Here is a 22,174-nt window from a genome sequence, read left to right on the forward strand (position 1 = left end):
GAATGTAATCTTTTGGTTATGCATATATATACAGGGTTTTATTCCTCACTGTGTCAGAGTGTGTGAATTCAGTGTTTTATGATTGATTGTCGTGTGAACTCGTAGGTTCTGTAACAGGTTACAGACAGAGTTCTATAGAACGCTCAGGGAGAGCAGAATGATTCAGAGGAATCGAAAAAGGATCTTAGAATCCAATTGAAGAGGCAGAGTGAAGCTCTGGATAGAAGGAGTGAAGTGAGAACTCGCTAGAGAGTTTAAGCTCAGAGATAGTGTGCAGCGGAAGCGAAAGGCCAAAACCTTGAAGAAACTTAGAAACCATAGAAATCCGAAGAAATGGCGTAAAATTTAAGTTAAGTGGAAGAACAGAGAAGTGAAGAGGGATGCACAGGAGCCGTTTGATCTGGAAGATCAACAATCCAGATGATGTCACTAAGGAGCAAGGCGAAATATCGCATCGGTGGAATTATTCATAAAGATTAAGTCTCGCAAGTGTAAAACCCAGTTTACACTAAGAAATGGCGCAAAACACAGTCGGAATTGAGTTCCAGACTTGAAATATTATATAGAGTGGTCTAATCCATATCGGGTCTGTAAGGACTAATCGGAGCAGCGATGTGAAGTGGTAGGGGTCCAACTATATAAAGAGCGGTTGCGATAATGCGATGGATCCTGGACCGTCGGATCAAGGGTCCAAATCAACGGTCCAGAAGTGATCCCTTATCGCATATAGGCGTTTGCGGAGATCGAAAGTTATAGCGGAAAAGTTCGAAGGAGGCAGACCTGATGATAAATATAGTCGTGACTTATAAATTTGAAGTCTGCCTTAAATGGTCCGGGGCGGAAGTTAATGTATCTCCTTTGTATCATGTTAAAGAGTTGCTGTAAGTCTTTTAAGGCTTAAGCGGTGTTTTAACGATTCCGATAGTCGCATATCAGAATCAGAGGGGTGACGAGGTATGTAAGTATGGCCTACGAAAGTTCCGATAGCCGATTGCGATTGTGATAAGGGTACAACCTCGATAACTGTGCAGAGGTCGTACGAAAGGCAGAAAAAGGTATGTAATGCAGGTTTTCCTTTGTAAACGGTTTTATAACGAAATATAGCTGAATAAGGGTTTTATGCGTTACATATATATTAACCAAAGTTTAAGAGGGAAAGGTTGATATACATGCGGGCTTATGGGTTTTATAAAGGATTGAAGAGGGTTTTAATTCCCGATAGAAGGATTTAGAAAGATGACTCTAATAGAGTCATAACCAAAGGCTTGAGGAGTGTTTAAAGTCCCGATAGGAGGTTTCAGCGGGGTGAATGAGTTCTGATACAAAGGAACCGGTGATAAGGGGCCTTAACCATGTATGGTGTGAATTTTTGACTCCTTTGTGAGTTAAATACCTGAGACTGATGTATTTATGCATTTTTACACATACTGTGGGTATGTGCGGGGGTAACCCTACGTCATTAGTGGCATCAGAGCAGAATTAAGTTGAAACAATTGGTTAAAACAGAACAAAGAAATTCTATGAGAAATAATTGAGAACAGAATATGTGTTAAGGTGTTTATGCAGGCAATGAAGGATTAGATTCTAATCTGACAGAAGGAAGGTACACAGAGGTGATGTGTAGCAGAACTTGCAGATGTAAGAGATAGAGGAAATCCATTCAAAGTACAGGTGGAAGGATGAAACAAAATCATGCTGGGATCTTGAAGGAGAGGTAATATGTTATGTTCTGTTTTAAATTGAGAATGTATGTTTATATACTAATGCACAAGTGATAGCAAGAGAAGCTGTGAGAGGAGAACTAGATGTGTTCTTGAAGAGAGAGTAAGGAAAACACTCTGAATGAAAATGGTAGTGAACATGAAGAATCCAACAAGAGATTGGACAAAGAGGATAGCTGAAGTGTTCTCAAGAGAGAGTGAGAGATTGCAGAAGCCTAGAAGGAGCAAAGGTGTTGCTCAAGAGGAGGTTCCAAACAGAGGACTGTGCTTACCAAAAGACTGAGTGAGGAGAGCTTTGTGAGGTAAGGTTGTAGCGAGGAGGACTAGCTGTTGCAGAGGCCTGTTGCAAATGAGTAAGGAGCTCATGAAGAAAGAGGAGAAGAAGATGACTACTAATAGTCATAGTAGAGGTTCAGAGAGAAACCACAGCAGAAGAAAGATGAAGAAAGAGGATGCCAAAGCAAATGGCAAGAGGATGAGTCAAGAGGAAATTGACAAAGAGATTATAGAGTTAAAATAATAACTCAATGCATTAAGGAGGATACTTGAAGAAAACCAGAGACTAGGTTGGGTATTAAGGAAGAAGCCAGTGGAATGGCATGAGATGTAGAGAAGACTACAACAAAAGCAAGTAAAGTGGCTGAGGGAAAAACTCAAGGAAGTTGAGTTGGAAATGGAAGAGTACATTTGTGAACCAGAACAGGGAGAAATTCTTGGAGAAAGTGAAGACTACACTGAAGATAAAGAATGGAGATCAAGTGAAGATCTCATGGACTATTGGGATAGTTCAAAACAGCATGAGGAGACGCTAACTAAAGATGAAGACTTGAAGACTGAAACTTCAAGTGAGACCAAAAGGTCTGATGGTTTTAAATCTGAAAATTTGTGTATGTTTGCAGGTGAAACATTTAAAGAAGGAAAATTTGATGATATTGTCATAAAAGAGAAAGAAGACAAGTAGAATCTAAATTCTATTTTGGAAGAAGATGAGATAGATAGGTCTCATATACAGCTAGAGAAAGATATCAAGTAACCAAGTGAAGGGCTTGAGGAGATTGAAGAGGAGACAATCAAAGAATTTCTGAATCATATGAAGGATTTAGAACAGCAAGGGGATATGATGGCTGAAGCATCGAGTGAGACCACAAGGTCTTATGTTTTTAAAACTGATAGTTTGTGTATGATGGCAGGTATTGCAGGAGAAAAGCAACCTATTGAAGATATCTTTGGATTAGATGAAGATCTGGAAGTCAAAAGTGACAAAGAAAACTTCTCAAAAGAAGAAGAATTTGACTGCATACAGAAGAAAAAGTCTATGGAGGAGTCTAAAGAAGCTGTCATAGAGATGAGGAATCAGGTTCTTATTCTGATGAAGAATGAAGGAATACTATCTCAGAAAGGTAATCAAATGAGTTTGATTCATGTTATTGATGAAAAACAAATACAAGAGAATGTTAATGCAGATGGCGAGACAAGGATAGCTCTTGGAGGAGGTAAACAACAAGAGATTAAAGGCAAACTTGAAGAAGAGACTATGTTCGCTGAAAACATAGTAAAGGATCATCAGTTCACTATGATGATAGGCACAGTGGAAATAGCCATGGAAGCTGTTGAGGAAGAAGGACATCTACTGAAAGATGTTAAGAAGGAAGAAGTCTATGCAAAAGACTTAGCAAAGGGAGAAAGAACACTAATAAAGGATTGTTTTGCAGAGGATGAGCAATCTATTGAAGCTATCAGAAATATGAAGAAGTATCTTTTAGAAGATAAAAACTCTGAAGTAAAGGAGGATGAAGAATGTCTCTTAAATGAGAGAAGCAGTGAATTGTTGCAGCAGAAAGAACTTAATAATGCCTTGATATTTGAAACTGTGACAACACAGGAAGAATTTCTTGTGGAAGAAGGAGATGAAGTTTAGTATGAAGAGCTGATATGTGAAGCAATAGTTGATACTGTTGAACCTTATGATTTCCAAACTAATAATTTGTGTATAAATGCAGGAAACATAAGTGATGATGAAATACTTATGAAGTGTCACAAAGAGATTTAATTTCTAGAATATTTGCTAAGAAATTCAGACTATGACAATGTGATTACAAAGGAAGGAGTTCACTATGGTGAACAAGCGAAGGAAGACATTATTAGGATAGGATGGTGTGGAAGAGAGACTATTGGATAGTCTCATAAGTTCTTTTGAGAATTCAAAACAGCATACTGATGTACTGACAAAGGAGAAAGAAACAGAGCAACAAACTGAATTGTTGCCAAAGGAAGATAAGGCACAGAAGCCTTATGTTTTTTATTTTAACAAGTGTTTTGTGAGTGCAGGTTTTGTTGCAGATGCTGGAGGAGATTTGGAAAAGATGAACAACCAAATAAAGATGAGAGAAGAATATTTTGTGGAAGAATTCAATCCATGGAACAAAGATGTTAAATTGTTGGAGAGAGTGCTGGACAATCATGATTCAGTCATGAAAGAGGGTAAGGATGATAGGGAGGCAGCCAACATAGGAGTCATAGCAAAAGTCAGCATAAGAGTCAACATAGAAGTAAGCATAGCAAGCAAAGCAAAATTTGGAACGAAAGCAAGAGTAGAAGAACAAGTAAGGAACCAACAACTACAAACTGAAAGTAACCAACAGCAGATTGAAGAATTAGTTGACAACAACAACAACCTGAAGCAAAGAGAAAGAGACAGAGATAAGAAGCAGAGCATGGACCAGTCCAAGGATGTACTGGAGACAGAGATTGAAGATATGTGGCAGCTGATGATGAAGCAGTACAAATGGAGGAAAATGGTAGCAACAGGAAGAATGATCAATGAGAGTTTGAACCTGATTGACAAGAAGAAGAAGATGGAGCAGAAGACAATAGAAGTACTGTAGCAGCAATGGAGCAAAGCATTTGAGAAGTTACAGAACAAAGTATGGGATCCAGGAAGACAAAGACCAGAAGACACATGATCAAGAGATCATGAATATTTTCTACTTTGGGAGTCTAATGTAGGAGCATTCAACCCAAGAGAAAATCATTGTAATTAAGTAGACATAGGGGGTCATGCATTTTTAGGAAGTTAGATTCCTAAGTGATGAATAAATGTAATATTAGCCTTTTGAGTGCATAGAATAGGAATAAATTAGATGTGTGAGATATCTTGTAAATACTCTCGAATAAGAGGGACATGAGTGGGTAATAATGACAAAATAGTCTAAAGTCAATTAGGACTCTTTAAGCATTCCATGATTCGAGGAACTAAGGAGAGCTTTTAGGAATTTAATGAGTTAGAAGTGGACATAGAGGATAGAGTACATCTAGGAGTCGGTTCAATACATTTAGGAGTCGATCCAGGATGAGTTCAACATAACTCACTAGCATATCTGTAAGCCTATGGGTAGAGTCGTCGGGAGAGGCCACTGATAGCAGAAGAATAGGCCTGTGCGAGACAGAGAAGTCTCGAATGTAATCTTTTGGTTATGCATATATCTATATATATATATATATATATATATATATATATATATATATATATATATATATATACAGGGTTTTATTCCTCACTGTCTCAGAGTGTGTGAATTGAGTGTTTTATGATTGATTATGGTGTGAACTCGTAGGTTCTGTAACAGGCTACAGATAAAGTTCTATAGAACGCTCAGGGAGAGCAGAATGATTCATAGGAATCATAAAAGGATCTTAGAATCCAATTGAAGAGGTAGAGTGAAGCTCTGGATATAAGGAGTGAGGTGAGAACTCGCTGGAGAGTTTAAGCTCAGAGATAGTGTGCAGCGGAAACGAAAGGCCGAAACCTTGAAGAAACTCAAAAACCATAGAAATCTGAAGAAATGGCATAAAATTTAAGTTAAGTGGAGAATAGAGAAGTGAAGAGGGATGCACAGGAGCCGTTTGATTTGGAAGATCAACGGTCCAGATGATGTCGTTTGATCTGGAGGATCAATGATCCAGATGATGTTGCTGAGGAGCGACGCAAAATATCACATCGGCGGAATTATTCATAAAGATTAAGTCCCACAAGTGTAAAACCCAGTTTACACTATGAAATGGCACAAAACATAGTTGGAATTGAGTTCCGGACTTGAAATATTATATAGAGTGGTCTAATCCATATTGGGTCCGTAAGGACTGATTGGATCGACGATTTGAAGTGGTAGGGGTCCGACTATACAAAGAGCAATTGCGATAATGCGATGGATCCTGGACCGTCGGATCGAGAGTCCAGATCGACGGTCCAGAAGTGATCACTTATCGCATATCGGCGCTGGCAGAGATCGAAAGTTATAGCGGAAAGGCTCGAAGGAGGCGGACCCGACGATAAATATATTCGTGGCTTATAAATTTGAAGTCTGCCTTATATGGTTCGGGGCAGAAGTTAATGTATCTCCTTTGTATTATGTTAAAGAGTTGCAGTAAGTCTTTTAAGGCTTAAGCGGTGTTTTAATGATTCGATAGTCACATATCGGAATTGGAGGGGTGATGAGGTATGTAAATATGGCCTACGAAAGTTCCAATAGCTGATTGCGATTGCGATAAGGGTACAACCTCGATAACTATGCAGAGGTTGTACGAAAGGCAGAAAAAGGTATGTAATGTGGGGGTTTCCTTTGTAAACGGTTTTATAAGGAAATAGTGCCGAATAAGGGTTTTATGCGTTAAATATATATTAACCAAAGCTTAAGAGGGAAATATTGATACATATGCAGGCTTATGGGTTCTATAAAGGATTGAAGAGGGTTTTAATTCTTGATAGAAGGATTTAGAAGGATGACTTTAATAGAGTCATAACCAAAGGCTTAAGGAGTGTTTAATGTCCCGATAGGAGGTTTCAGTAGCGTGAATGAGTTCCGATACAAAGGAACCAGTGATAAGGGGCCTTAACCATGTATGGTGTGAAGTTTTGACTCCTTTGTGAGTTAAATACCTGGGACTGATGTGTTTATGCATTTTTATGCATACTGTGGGTATGTGCGGGGGTAACCCTGCATCAAGAATTCACGTCCGATCATGCAGTAGGTCCTTCTAAATATTCAGGTAGCTTCCTTGAATAAAGTCGAAGACTACTGTGCACATAAACAAGTTTCTCTACTGTCTTAGAGGTAGGTCTATTCCTCTTAACAAAGTGTATGAAGCTATAAGTGGACCAATTCCTTTGAGTAGCCGAGGAACTAGCAACCTGAGATATCAAGCGTGAAGAAAGATTTCAGAGCTCTGGGACCTGGCCCCCATACATTCTCCACCATCCAAGGCGTTTCTTCTGAGCATAATGCTTGATGTCCCTCTTTGCATCTTGGCTAAATAAAGGAGGGCTTAATGTACCAAAATCAATAAATTGCTCCTGTATCACACTTTCTTCATCAACAATATACATCTTAGTTATAGCATCAAGAAATCCTTATTTTACCTCTTCATCATCAATAGGAAGAATTCTATTTAGTCTTTCCATATACCACTTTGGATTAAGGGCATATGTAGCCATGTGAAGGGAGGTATTGAGTTTAAGCCAACTTTTCACTATCAACTTATGGATTTCATGGAAAAACTCCAAAGAAGGGTTTCTTTGGCGAATGATGTGTTTTACCTTACCCACCATGGTATCAATACATTCATATATTTCTCCAAGAGAAGGAGAATCTGAATCAGCATACCTGATCAACTCCACAATTGGAGCTGTGAAAGAGATGACATATCTACAATCATCCCACCAATCCTCATTAAGAAGCATTTCTCTTATCTTCTTCACTTGAGGTGACTTAGACTCAGTCCATGCATTCCACTTTGAAGAAACAACAGTGGCTTGTAAAGATACATAGACTTCAAGCATGTCCTCAAGCAAAATAAAATATGTGGCATATCTTGTTTCTGTAGGTTTTAAAAAATGCTTATTTGAATACATCTTGTAAATTGTGAAGGAAGCATGGTGGTTGCAGATGAACATTTGTGCCTCCCTCGCATCTGAAATGATTTTTGCAATCCACTGTATTTTACCAATGTCTTTTAAGAGATTGTTAAGGGCATGTACACAACAAGGAGTCCAAAAGATATGCCTATATCGACTTTGGATCATCAATCCCGCTGCTTTACAAATAAGTGTTGCATCTTTGATGACTTGTACCACATTTGAAGGACCAACCTCATCAATTGCATCCTTCAATATTTCAAAAATGAAAGTAGCATCCTTAGTTTTACCACTACAATCAATTGCTTTTAAAAAATAAGGCCCTTCTGGTGATGTGACAATAACATTCAACAAAGGTCTTTGTTGAATATCTGTCCAACCATCCATGAAAATTGAACAACCTGAATGAACCCAAGATTGTTTGAGGTCCTTCATAAGTCCATGCATTCTTGTCACCCCTCTATCTAATAATGAAGTCCTCATTTTGTTGTACCCCGGGGGTGCATATCCTGTCCCTGCAGCAATGATTTTTCTCACCATTTCTTTATAGTATGGTGAATGAGTGACATTAAATGAAATTCCATTTTCCATAAAAAAATCTACTGTGGCATCATCTGCTTCATCCCTATTCAAAACATTGTACATCTTTTGAATGGAGTCACTTACAATAGTCCTCTTAGTACTAGAACTTCCTTGATTAGTCTCAATTTGGATGTGACTTTGTTCATTCATACATTGGGATGAATCTTCATGTCTACCTCTCTTATTATTAGGAGATACAATGCTACTATCACATTCATTGTTTCCATTTGCTTTCAGGTGAAGCTTACTCATCTCCATTCTTTGTTCAAGGTTACATGTGCAACTCTTCACTCCTAACCCAAGTATGCCCAAAAGATGATGCCATACTCTTGTATAGCTACCCTTAAAAACATGGTCACACAAATTGCATTTCCATTCCTCACAGCCCCCACAATTTTTTGTCTTGTTTTGTGTTATTTTTTTCATGAACTTCATTAAGGGCTTCTTGGAAATGTTGCTTGATTGCTTGTGGGTACCTATTGTTGCTTCTACATTATGTTGTTGAAATTGTGGAGCTTGTGGAGGTAGTGAGGGTCTCATCCTGCTGTTGTTGGTACCATATTCATTTCCCAACCCTCTATCCATGGTATCAATACTAAAAATTTACATTAAAACACAAAAAAAAGCATTAGAAGTGGAACAAATAAATATATTTTATAATGTACATAAATGACAAAAAATTAAAAATCACAATACTAGTATTTAATTTGCATATTGTGAGTTCTCATATTTAATATTATTATATTAAGTATATTTAATTTGCATATTTGTATTTAATGTACATTAAAAATAAAGTTAATTGTTTATAAGTATTTATTTATATTCTATAATCTAAATGTGTTATGAATTATTATTCATAAGGTGCTTTGAGTTAGTATATTAAATTTATTTTATTTCAAAAATTATTGTTTTATCAATGGAGGTTTTAATTTTGAAAATTTTAATTAATGGAAAACTGTAATTTTGGAAATGGTTATTTGACTAAATTATGGTGATGACATATATATAAATTTGTAACTCCTAGAGTAAACATGTTCTAATAGTGTGGTTCTTATTATTTTAGCTAATGTACAAAATTTTACATGGTAGTTTTCTTCTAAATCGTCAATTTTCATTTACAAGGTTTAAATCTACATAGAAATGAAATTATATCACACAAAGGTGGTCTTTAATCCACATATATGTACATGGGTCATGACATTATTTTATATAACCCTTTTGATTGTAACCATATGTTCAACTAATTCATCTAAATAACTACATGACTATAGAAATGACGACATGCATATAATAATGACAGTGTTGAGAATTGAAGGTTACCCACAAGTGAAAATATCCTCACTCCCAGTAATAAATAAAACCTCTTTGGGCCACTTTTTCAATAAGGAATTAATAAGTTATTTAGATATGAGTTTGGGTAGGAAGCTTGTTTGAATGGAAGGGCATCTTATGTATATTTAAATAACATATCATTACTGTTAGTCCATCACTAAACTACTAAATAAAATTATTTATAAATCATTACTAACTTTTATTTCTAAATCACTACAAAGTTAGTGATTAAGTTACTAACAATATAAATTATGAATTATATAAATTGCTTTCACTAACCATATTTATTTGAACATAAATTATCTTAAATTGCTTTCACTCTCATGACATGAACAAAACTAAATAATGTTGTTTGGTGTGATAAATTTATAGCATCCATGCTTGCTAATATTCCAGTATGTTAAAATCCACTGTATGCATAAATTATAAGAAATCAATCTTCACCGTTAGTATAGAGACAAAAATTCCTTCCACTTTGAAGTCCAAGATGCATAGTAAATTGATTTTTAGGTATATGATTCTTACAGAAGATTGCCCACTGAATATCTATGGCTTTACTAAAACAAATTGGTTTGTATATTGTTGTGTTTAATTAGCTAGCTGAATGATCTCATGCCGCATTTACTGAAATTTGATATAATTATAATAGAATGCAGAAAATTTGTCTGTATTTTGCAACTTATAATTTATGAAAAGGTTTGTGTGATTACAAAAAATTTAATTAGTAATCCATAGGTGCAAATTTTAAATCCCGAGATTCTTAGAGATAATGGAAATTGTACAGTACATTTTACAAAATGCAATTTAAATAGTATATATACCACCCTATTTGGAATCTTTCTTTAAAATAAGTGCTTCTAAATTGAACATTTCTCCAATAACCTTTTTTAGTTTGAAGTTCCAGGAATTATATGGGAGTAATTTTCTCCGTTATCTTTTATAGTGGGATTGTTATCTTTTATAATGTGATCTAATGTAACGAGGACAGAAGCAACTCAATAAACTATATTATTCACCAGAGCATCTCAATAAACTATATAATATTCACTTGAAATGGTCTTCTCTTCAAATGCCACTATTGTTATTCGCAAGCAGCATGATTTACCACTTGATTATAAAATTAAAAAACTATTTGAGATATTTAGTAATTATCAATGTTTATAATGAAAACAGAAAATCACTTGATTATAAAATGAAAAACTATTTGAGATATAAATTATAATAGAACATTAAATAAATTACTGTTCTGTTTTTATATTTATGAATATCTCTTCAACTTTCTTGAAGTAAAAAAAACAACATGGACGTGCAGTGAAACTGATAGCTTATTAACTAATAATTAACTCCAATAATTAACTTAGTGTATGGCTGTTAAAAATTACCAAAAATTCAAGGATATTATAGTTTCCTATAAGGTCAAAGGAATTGAAGAATTTAAGTCTCTTTTTCTAACATAGAATAATTTATAATGTCATGTGCTGGATGCCATGTCATTTACGATAATTTTAATTTATGAATTTCAGGACACTTCAATTTTTTTTTATTTATTTGGAAAAGTTATTGAAATATAATAATTTATCTTTCTCTCGAAAAGTTATCAGAATATAATAATTTATTGCTATTCTAGTTCCGTGAGAAAAGTCGCTAGAATATTTAGATTTAAATAAACATTGATTTAAATAGCTATCTTTTATGTAAATCTAAATAGCTATGAAGGGATATTATCATATTCCAAAATCTTAGTATTGCTGCTTAATGCAGAATGCAGAATTGGATTACAAATGGTGAAAAAAAAATACAAAGTTAAGAAATATAAATGTTTTTTTTGTTTTAAGATATATTTTTTAATTAATTTTTTTAAAATTGTCAGGGATATTTTGGAATTTATAAATCTAAATTATGTATTATTTAATTCTAAATAAAATTTCTAAAAAAGCTATTAAATTTACGAAAACATATCGATTATTTTCGAATTTTTAAATCTAAATTATGTATTATTTAATTCTAAATAAAATTTCTAAAAAAGCCATTAAATATACGAAAACATATCGAGGAACCTGTATTCAAGTGGATATTTTGGAATTCTAAATCTAAATTATGTATTATATAATTCTAAATAAAATTTCTAAAAAAGCCATTAAATATACAGAAACATATCGAGGGAACCTGTATTCAAGTGTTAAGAATTTCTTCACCTGCACTTCATGGTGTTAGTATTAGCAAAATATTCATGAAATACAGAAATATATGGAAACATATCGAGGAACCTGTATTCAAGTGTTAAGAATTTCTTCACGTGAACTTCACGGTGTTAGTATTAGCAGAATATTCATGATCAAGTGTTAAGAATTTCTTCACTTGAACTTCATGGTGTTAGTATTAGCAGAATATTCATGAAATACAGAAATATATGGAAACATATCCGGGGAACCTGTATTCAAGTGTTAAGAATTTCTTCACGTAAACTTCACAGTGTTAGTATTAGCAGAATATTCATGAAATACAGAAATATATATATTGGGTGTCCCTCTACTAGTTGAAAATGAATAATCAATTTTTAATTGAGAAACAATAATCTAGTTTTAATCAATTATGGAATATAATAATATGATATATGTCAGCAACTAATATAATAATATTCCACGCACATCAAAATGTAAAGACTCAAGAACACTTACATGCAGGCCAAAAGCAGTGAGCAAACAGGCAGGCCAACAAAGTTTTGAATGGCTTACTTGGAACTCCTAACCAGTGAATACAACAACCTGCGAACAAAGTTGAATAGACTAATAGGCCATCGCTGATGAATTCAAAGATAGTGATGGACAATTATATAGAAAAACCCGTCAGTTTTGCTACCAATTCCAGTTTTGCCACCAATTGGAAATACGTTTGCCCCCAAAAACTGTGCCTATTTCTCCCGGGATTTTTCAGGTACGCATGGATCGAGAACCTGTAGGAGCTCCAATCCATTGAGGAGCGTCACGCTCCTCAATGGATCGAAGCTCCTATAAGCTCCCGATATAAGTTCCTACCTGAAACCAGCTCCGGAAACTGCTCAATTTGCTGATAAAAGCTCCCATAAAGCTCCAAAGCTCCAACAGAAGTTTCTGCTTTTTTTGAAACATTTCGTACCAGCTCCTAGGCTCCCAGGAGCTCCGAGCTTGGGGTACTTGCTCTCCGACGACCGGGAGTGGTACTCGTGCAACATTGCTTTTAACTCTTTCTGCATATACCAATCCCACATACAATTTTGTAACATTCAATCTAATTGAGACTCTAGTCATATCATTATTAAATAGTAAGGCATTCCCTTTTGAGAAGGACTCCCATAGTTGTCACTTTGCATTCCTTTGCACCATCAAATCTATTGTTAGACAACTGAGGTTTCTTCCACCATTAGATCCCATTATTTTAACTATCAACCAAATCTTGATTTGTGTAATCATTCAACTTATTGATCTCTAAAATAATTATAATCCATGAACATTTGTCCATGGCGGGTTTCGGCAAAGAAAGGGAACCAAGTTTCACTTCCTCCCAACAGGCGAGTTTTCTTGTCCATCGTTATTTGTTTAAAACAAGAGTAACAATGATAATGGGCATACTGAGTATTATGTTGGACATGGACATTTTTCATTTCTACCTGTGTTAGCGTCCTTCTAAATTCTATGTTTCGTAGTTGCTAAATTCTATGGTTGTTATTTTGTAAATTATTTTTGGATTTAAAGTTGAGACTTTTTGATAAATTATTCTTTCCTTCATTCTGCTTTCTCAACTTAGATCAACCTTTTCCACGAAACATTGGATAGTTCCAGTGATACCTAATTTTTGTATGTGGAACAACGATATTTCCGCCTTTGTAATTTTTTCCAATCACCTATTTTTTCTATTTTCATGTTCCATATCCTGTAATAATATGAAAATGCCACTCACTTCTATGTCACTAGGGTATAAAGCCAATTCACTTTTAAGCCATCAGACCATATAACTGATTTACCAAGACACAACACTGTAACTAACTGACAAGGTATTGTCTAAAAAATCCTACTGAAAACTTAAAAATGGGAGCCAATTACAAGCTATCGTCCAAGATATCTAACTGAAAACTTAAACCTGAATACCAATTGAGTATGATCGATATATGTATCTACCCGATGTAACACTTCATCACACTTGGAGTTAATTCTTACATCCTATATCTATAATGTTAGTTTATGAGTTGTTGGTGATGGCTAAGAAATTCTCTCAACCTCTCCTAATAAATTAGGACTAAGTTAGATCTCACAAGATCTATATTATAGAGTAATAGCTTACTATAATGTGTGTGTGTGTTGACGCATACACCTTTGTGTGAAATATGTGACTGCTTTATATAATTCTTTAGTTGGTATGAAAGCGATATCAATCGACAAAGATTAGTTTAGGCATTGTGATAAAGAGTTTTTGCGCTACTATGCATATTGGTGCACAACAAAACCGAAGGAGCCGTGGAGCATCATCCTGAACATATCAATGAAAATCAATAAAGTTAAAGCCTTCCATTTAATATTGTGTAATCATTTGTGCGGACTCGTGTAAATGAACAACGTTGTGAAGACTGTTGGATAAGATGACAACCGCATCTGGATTGGAGTTGTGAGATATAAATTAGCGTGGAGCAGCGGTAGCTTGTTCTTCGATTACTTGAGCCAAGCTTGGAGCGTAGAATAGTGATATTGGAGGAGTTGTGACCGCAGCTTGTCAAAAGCATGTGTCATATGTAATACATACCTTCTTGGATTTTGTGTTGGTTCACATAGAAAATTCATGTAGATTGAATAACGCTAGAGCTAGGTGTTGTTGGAATAGTGTGGTCATTGTTATGTGGACATGGTGCGCATAAGGATCTTGTTGTCAACCAATGGGAATTTTCATGGTTTTAAAGTTTGTTGTGTGGCTGCTAGTATAGGAGGCAATAATAATTGCAGAGAAAGGTATTTCAGTGTTAAAATTTAAAGATAATTTTATGTTAGTTTTAATATTTTGTGATCATATAATTTATGGTTTTAGAGAAATTTAGTGGCATAAAATTCCCCTCATGGAAATTAAAAGTTTAGATGCAATTAATGAAGAAAAATTTGTGGCGCATAGTGAATGGTTCAAAAGTGGAACCTACAGATGCCAAGCAATTACCTAAATGGAAAAACAGAGATGACAAATATATGTCCATTATCAAACTTGTTCTTTCATATTCACAGTTACATATTGTAGATCTCACTAAACCATCTAAGGAAATATGGGAACACTTGATCCAACTGTTTGGTGCAAAAGTTACAAATGCAAAATTTTCCATAAAGATTCAATTATTTAGACTTAAAATGAATGGGGAGACATCTATGTGCAATCATGTTAATAATTTAATGTCTCTTTTAAGACAATTATCTGAAGCAGGTGCTAAAGTGGAATATAAAGATGCAAAATCCATCTCATTAAATAGTTTAGCTTCAAGTTATAGTAATGTTGTCTTCACTTTGAGTCAAATTTATTCACAAAAATTGGATGAGACAATTGCAACACTTTTGGCCAAGGAAAATAGACTAAAATCGGAGGATACAAAAGGAAATTATCATATAGAAAATGCATTTTTTACAAAGACGAGGATGATAAAGAAAAATGCAAATAAAAGTGAACTTGAATGCTACTATTGTAGGAAAATTGGGCATACAAAGTGGAATTGCAAAAGTCATGATAGAGATCTGTTAAAAGGGAAAGAATCAGAAAATATAGCCACAGATGAATATTCATTGAATTCTGATGATGAATTCAAAGAAGAATTTGAACCTGTCAAACTCTTTTAGAACAACTACAGTTAAGTGAAAAGGCTCAACATGGATGGTTGTCGAGATAGTATGGAAGTTGTGGACCTCAGGAAGGATCCCTCATTTGTTGAAGACGTGGGAGTGGTCTTCTAATGAGGTTATGCGACGGCTTGGGATGCTATTCAGTAATTGACTTCGGGAGGTCCTTGATTCGGGAGTTCAGGAGTCGAACTCGGGAATCCAACTTGCCAACTACACCTTTACAAGGGTTATGAGGCAACTTGATGGAGCCTATAATGATCTGCAAGTTGTAAACCATTTAAAGAATTATTGTGTATTTTGTTGTTTATGGGTGGTTTCCATAAGTTTATGTAATATAAGAATTAAGTGGGGCACTTGGAGTTAATGCTTACATCCTATATCTGTAACGCTAGTTTATGAGTTGTTGGTGATGGTTGAGAAATTCTCTCAACCTCTCCTTCTAAATTAGGAATAAGTCAGATCTCACAAACTCTATATTATAGAGTAATAGATCAATGGAATATGTGTGTTTACGGATACACCTATGTGTGAAATATATGAATGCTTTCTATCATTCTTTGGTATCACTTATTTTCATAACAAATAGTTTTCGCACATTTTGTTTATGAAATCAAACTTGCATCTAATTTGCAACCAACTTAAAAACCACTACCCAAGAAATTGAACGCAAAACATGACTCTCGCTAATAGTGATGGTAGATGGGAAAGTGTATCTACGTACCATATCTCTCCCGCCACTTGCATTTTACAAGTATTGGTGTTTCTGCACAATTTTGTACTTACAAAATAAAATCGTCGGTTTATCAGACTTGACAGAGACAATATAAATAACATTAGTACAATGACTATGTTGTGATGTGTTAAATAAGCTTATTGTTCCTAAATTGATATTCTGGGGCATTGTATTATATATAATAACGATTCATAATGAAAGCACTCTCAGTTTCTTTAACTTTCCGGAAATATCTACCCAAAAATGATGAATTCTTAATAACTCGCAGGTTATTCTTTTCCTTCTCTGGACAAAACCTAAATCTTCAACATTTTTCTTGATTTTGTATGAATGATAGAAATAGATAGGATGGATAATATTACTTGCTAATCTCCAAAATATTGGATTTATTTATGTTTATAAGTGATTCATATAGAAGTATGAAGATTGATCCTAAACTATCTCAGGTGACTCTCACTGCAGACACTTGTCAACAAAGTTCTAGTGTGACAGAGGTTACACTGGTCAAATACAGTTGGCTATTCAGGTTTTGATACCTGAGGCTTACATGGTGACCAATAAGTTGTGGGTAGACTTGGCTGACCAGCTGGACTACCGATGGGAAGTGTCGAAAATGTCCAAAAACAACACCATTTCATCATTGTTTTAAATGCATCAAAATATCTATGCTTTGCATTATCCTTAAACAACCCACATACTTCGCATATATATATATATATACTTATACTTTAATTTCCTTTCTGGATCCCTTAGTTCCACTGCATTACTTCTCTTCAACCAATGTGAAAGAAAAAGAAAAGAATTTTACATGAATAACTTATTCAATGTAAGTATTTCCTTGGGGATACTTTTCTCTCTTGCAAATTAGCACAGTGAAATTTAATGATCTGTGTATTTATTTTATAAATCAAAATGTAGATTTTTAATAATTTATATAATAAATAAATAAATTTATTAAATTATATAAAAAATATGAAAGGTTATCTGTATTTGTTATTATGTTTTAATTTTTTTAATAACATTGAATTTAGATGTGGAGAATTTTTTAATCCATCAAAAATGTAATATTTCGATTTATATCTATATATAAAAAATATTTTAAATTATTTATTATACAAATAATATAATTTATTTGATAAGAGTCAAGTAGTTTGAGTTAAAGGATCCCAAGTGTAAATAATGGTAATATATTGTAAATATTTGTAGTTAAGAGATCAAGGTCCAAAACTCACTAGTAAAAATATAAGAGATTCTATGATGGCTTGAGATGATAATGTGGTTGTTGTGGTTTCCATGATATTGTCATATATGTAAAAACATGTATAAAAGGAAATAAATAATAATATAAAATTTACAAAAAAAGGAAATTGATTAAGAGGCAATAATGGACCATGAGATCATAAGAGTGGAAGAGGAAATAGGGCATATAGGTGATTTGAATTGACATATGTCAATTTTTAAGTGCAACCTTCCTTGCACGTTCTTCCTTATAAATATTTGCATAATCATTTTCCTTGGATGGTCCTTTATATGCTTTTGTCTGCTTCCTCAGAAGCGAACACTTATCTAAGGTAAACTACCATGGCGAAACCATTATTGAACTTCTCTAATCAATTGATATCATTCCTCTCCCATGGGCATACTCTATTGCATGATTCAAATGTTCTCCCCCTCCTTGTTCATGGAGAAACTTGTGTGAAATCAAGATTGTTATTATTATATAGGAAAAGAAAATCCCATCGAATTAAGTCCAAGAAGATCTTGTGGAAAGGTCAGAACTTGTTATTGGATATGGGAGAAAATGGTTTTTGGGGGAAAATAATAATCGAAACATCCATAATAATAGAAGAAAACATTGTTAATGCATGCAACCATGTTAGTGATAATCATGGATAGTTTAATCCAAGTGTTCTCTTCTAGGTCATTTCAAGTAGGAAACCAATAGTGTTCAACTCCTCTTTCTATATGTGTTGGAAAGTAAGAAAATATGTGAGGTACTATGGAGCAAATTATGGGAAGATCATCCTTGTGTTATGAAGGATATGAGTGTGTCATGGTAATTGTTGTTTGGATGAAGGTTCAATGTGCTCAACAATGAGAATAATGTCTAAGTTACAAGGGTAATGGGTTGGTTTAATTGAAATTAGAGCCCCATAGGAGCTTTGTTCACCTTGGTGGTATTGTAGTCAAGCTTGGAGGTGGAATCCATAATTGATTTCTATATTTGGGCAATGAATAGCTTCTTAACAACCAATTTCATAGGCATGCATTCAATTATAAACAACTCTTCAGGTTTTTATTCATGTGGAAAGTTTTTTATTCAGCATATGTTTTGTGGTTCCTTCAATTTGATGGGTAATAGATGAATTTAAAATATGAAAGTTTATTTCCAGTATTTATATTTATACATATAAATTCAAAATTATATTGTTGTTAAAGGTAGATTTCTACCTCACAATATATGTTAACTAAATAAGGGATTTTATTATCAAGCACCCTTATAATAAAGAGAGTCATCCATGAATGTTATAAACAAGGATTCAAAAAATGTAGGGATATTGGTATGGAGGATTGGTAGGTATTGGTGGGTACAAAAGGAGGTATCTAGCAAAAATAAGGGCCTTTTTTTATTAAGAATATGTATTAGACAAGGGGTTCAACAAAAAAAAATTAAACGATATTTATTAATATTTAGTGAAAGTGAGAGTATTTGGTAATGTCCCATGAATGTACCATGCACAAATTCACTAAATGAAAACCCTATGGAAAAGGGTGCTCAAATAATTGCATTCAAGGCTCATCCATAAGAAAATTATGGAATGAAAGAGAAATAGGAAAATGATAGCAATGAATGGTTTTGTGTGAAGTGAATTCCGTAAGTAATATGTGTGTTGCTTGTGTCTATACATAAATTTTAAATTATATTATTTTTATATGTAAAATTAAAACTCGGCATAAATTAATTAAATAAAGAATTTGTTATAAAATTGCTTGATCTACAAAGATGATATACAAAGTGTTGCAAACCATGATTAAAAAAAATTCAATATTAGGAATCTCTCCTCATGTATTGTGGTGGAGATGAGTCCATGGAAAATAATTATAAAAAATGACCATGTTATAAAAATTTAATACTTAATAATGACCAACTTTCTTATAATAAAAAAAATTGACCCACACAGATATATATATATATATATATATAAAAAAAAAAAAAAAAAAGATATATATATATATATATATATATATATATATTTAAAAAAAAACCAAAAATATATATAAAACAAAAAAATAAAAAAAAAAACAAAGTAACAATTTTAACGTGAAAAACAATGATATGATTATGTCATCTTTTAAATTTGAAAAAATAAAGTAATCAAAACGTTTTTTAAATTTAATATAACATTAAACATTTTTAACTATACATTTTATTTTTTATTTATTTAGAATCACTTATTCTTTTATATAATTGTAATAAACTTTTCATTTTTAATACCTATAAAAATATTTTAAATTTCTCAACCTTTTTCCTTTTCGTTGAAAAATCCTAGTGTATATGAAAACTACCCTACTAATTTATTTGGTCATAAAAGACACGACAATTAACACTAAAAAAATATTAATTTGATATAAAATGAGAAAATGGTGTTCTCCAAGATATATTAACTATTCTTAATTGATAATTATGGGGAAAAACAATTTAAGTATTCTTCGAGATATTTAAAAATATTGTTGAATATTCAACAATGGAAAATAATAAGTAACCTTTAATACTTATAATAAGAGTGACAAGATATTTTTTCATATATTTTATAATAGAGATGAAATGTGTTGTTGGTATTAATTAGATAATATAATTTTTAGAGATTGTGATTTTTTGTTATTTAAAAAAATTTTTATATACATAAATGGATTTGACACTTTGAAAAATCTTAAGGCACTTAATCATTGCGAATTAAATGAAGACAAGATGAAAAATTTTGTAGGAGATGCAAAAAGGAGAGAATTTCTTGTTGATTAAGCATAAAGTCTTCTACTAACCTTGAAGCAGAGGTTTGTTGGCTTGCCACAAACCATTTTGGACATGAACAAGATCCAATACAATATGGTAATTGACTCCCTTAGAGATATAGTTTTGAAAATACGATATTCTTCATAGTGCCTTTTTGTCATTTAATTGTGTTGTGAAAATTTACACAATGAGATATTAGTCAAATAAAATTTTGATCTAAAACAATGAATGTTGGTTTTGCATGGGTTGTATAGTATGACAGGTTGTAAACATGTTTAATGGAGTTTTATGGGATTTGTATGTATATCACTCATCTAAATAATTTTTAGAAATTTGAGGGTTTCTTCAAGTTTTGTACAAAATCTTTACCATAATCAGTTTACTTGCAAGATATTGACCAATCAATTTTGGAAATCTATTCAAGGGTGTTGGAGAGTTTGGAATTTAACATCATTGCTCGGATCAATGATCTTATCTTTGTGGATGATATGACCAAACAAGCTTCTGCCCAATAGCATGCCTCCATTCTTCCTAGATTTAGTCGGGGTGTGGTTCCTGCTAATAGAAAAGGTTATATGCCATTTTCACTTCATTTAAGTTCTAGCCCTTCATATTCTACTCCTTTTTCTACCCCCACACCACAATCAAGTACAGGGAGGGGACCTATTTCCTCTTTTACTAGTATCAAAGGTAGAGATGTTAAAGACTATTTCCCTCAGAACAGACTCCTACACTAGTTTCCCAACGGTGAGAAGAAAGTTGGAGATACCAACCCAAATGCTAATGGGCTTGTAAGGATCAGGAAATATGTTTTGGCGGAATTAGGTAAGGCTTGGTCCTACAATGAGAATGAAGGAAGTAGGCCACACAACTGATAACTAATGATGGATTTGGTTATTCGGGGTGGTGGAATGATGAACTTGACTGCTATAAAATAGATTCTTGAGGCTTATTCTTCTGTACAATGGTAAGAAAGAGTATGGACAATGTAGGCTCTTAAATTTAAAGACTGTATAGATTTTCTAAATCAATTTGCTCTTCATATAGTGGGTGCAATTTGAGAAAACTATACATTCTCTTTGACAGGGAGTGATATTTGCTCCCCTGTAGATGAGTTTCCATTAATGCATTTATTGAGCATTCAAATGATAGAATTGCGGATTACAAGGTCATGTAGAACCATGCTGAAAGTGATTGTATTATTTGTATATTTGCTTCAGATTGGATCCCTGGGTTTTTAACCAAATTCATTCATTGAGAGATAATTTTCCTGAGGCGTTTATATACCAAAGGAAATTGGCAAGAATAAATGTTATGATCATAATGATATTTTCATTGGAATTATTTGATTTCCAATATTTGTGCTTCATTATGTTTCTTGAGATCCTAGTGTATAATCTACTTAATTGTCTCAATTACTTAATTTGGCTCATGTTTGGAATCCCCTTCAATTTTCTGAAAGTCAATGTATCCCCCTTTCTAACAGTTTAATGGCATATGGAGACTATACGTTCCAACTAGGGAATATGGATATATAGAGTAATATCTGGAATATTGAGGAAATCAATAATGTGATAAATATATGGAAAATTGAAATTGAAATGATGAACATATAGGACTTGAGGCATTTTCAAGGAAATTATTTTAAAGTAGATTTGGTACAATATTTCATTAGATTTGTTTGACCGGTAGAGGAGTCAATATAGAGTATAACACATTAACATAACACATTTGCAAGGAAATTCTTGTAAGTGGATTTGGTAACAATCTGTCACTATATTTTATTTCACTGACATATGAGTCAATACAAAGTATATCACATTAACAGAATGTGTTACTTCACTAGTATTGGAGTCAAATGTGTCACCTCTTATAGAAGTTAAATACAAAATATAGGGACTCTACATAACAATAGAACAATTTTTCCCAAATTGTCTTCTAGATAACCTAGAATTTTCATCTGAAGATCACACCATAGATATTGTAAATCACATTGAGATTGCAATGCATGTTTGGAGGAAGAAATTTCATTCAAAACAC

Source organism: Pinus tabuliformis, chromosome 9 (assembly GCF_031772625.1).
Source record: "Pinus tabuliformis cultivar Carrire ecotype Pingquan chromosome 9, CPIR1, whole genome shotgun sequence".
NCBI lineage: Eukaryota > Viridiplantae > Streptophyta > Pinopsida > Pinales > Pinaceae > Pinus > Pinus tabuliformis.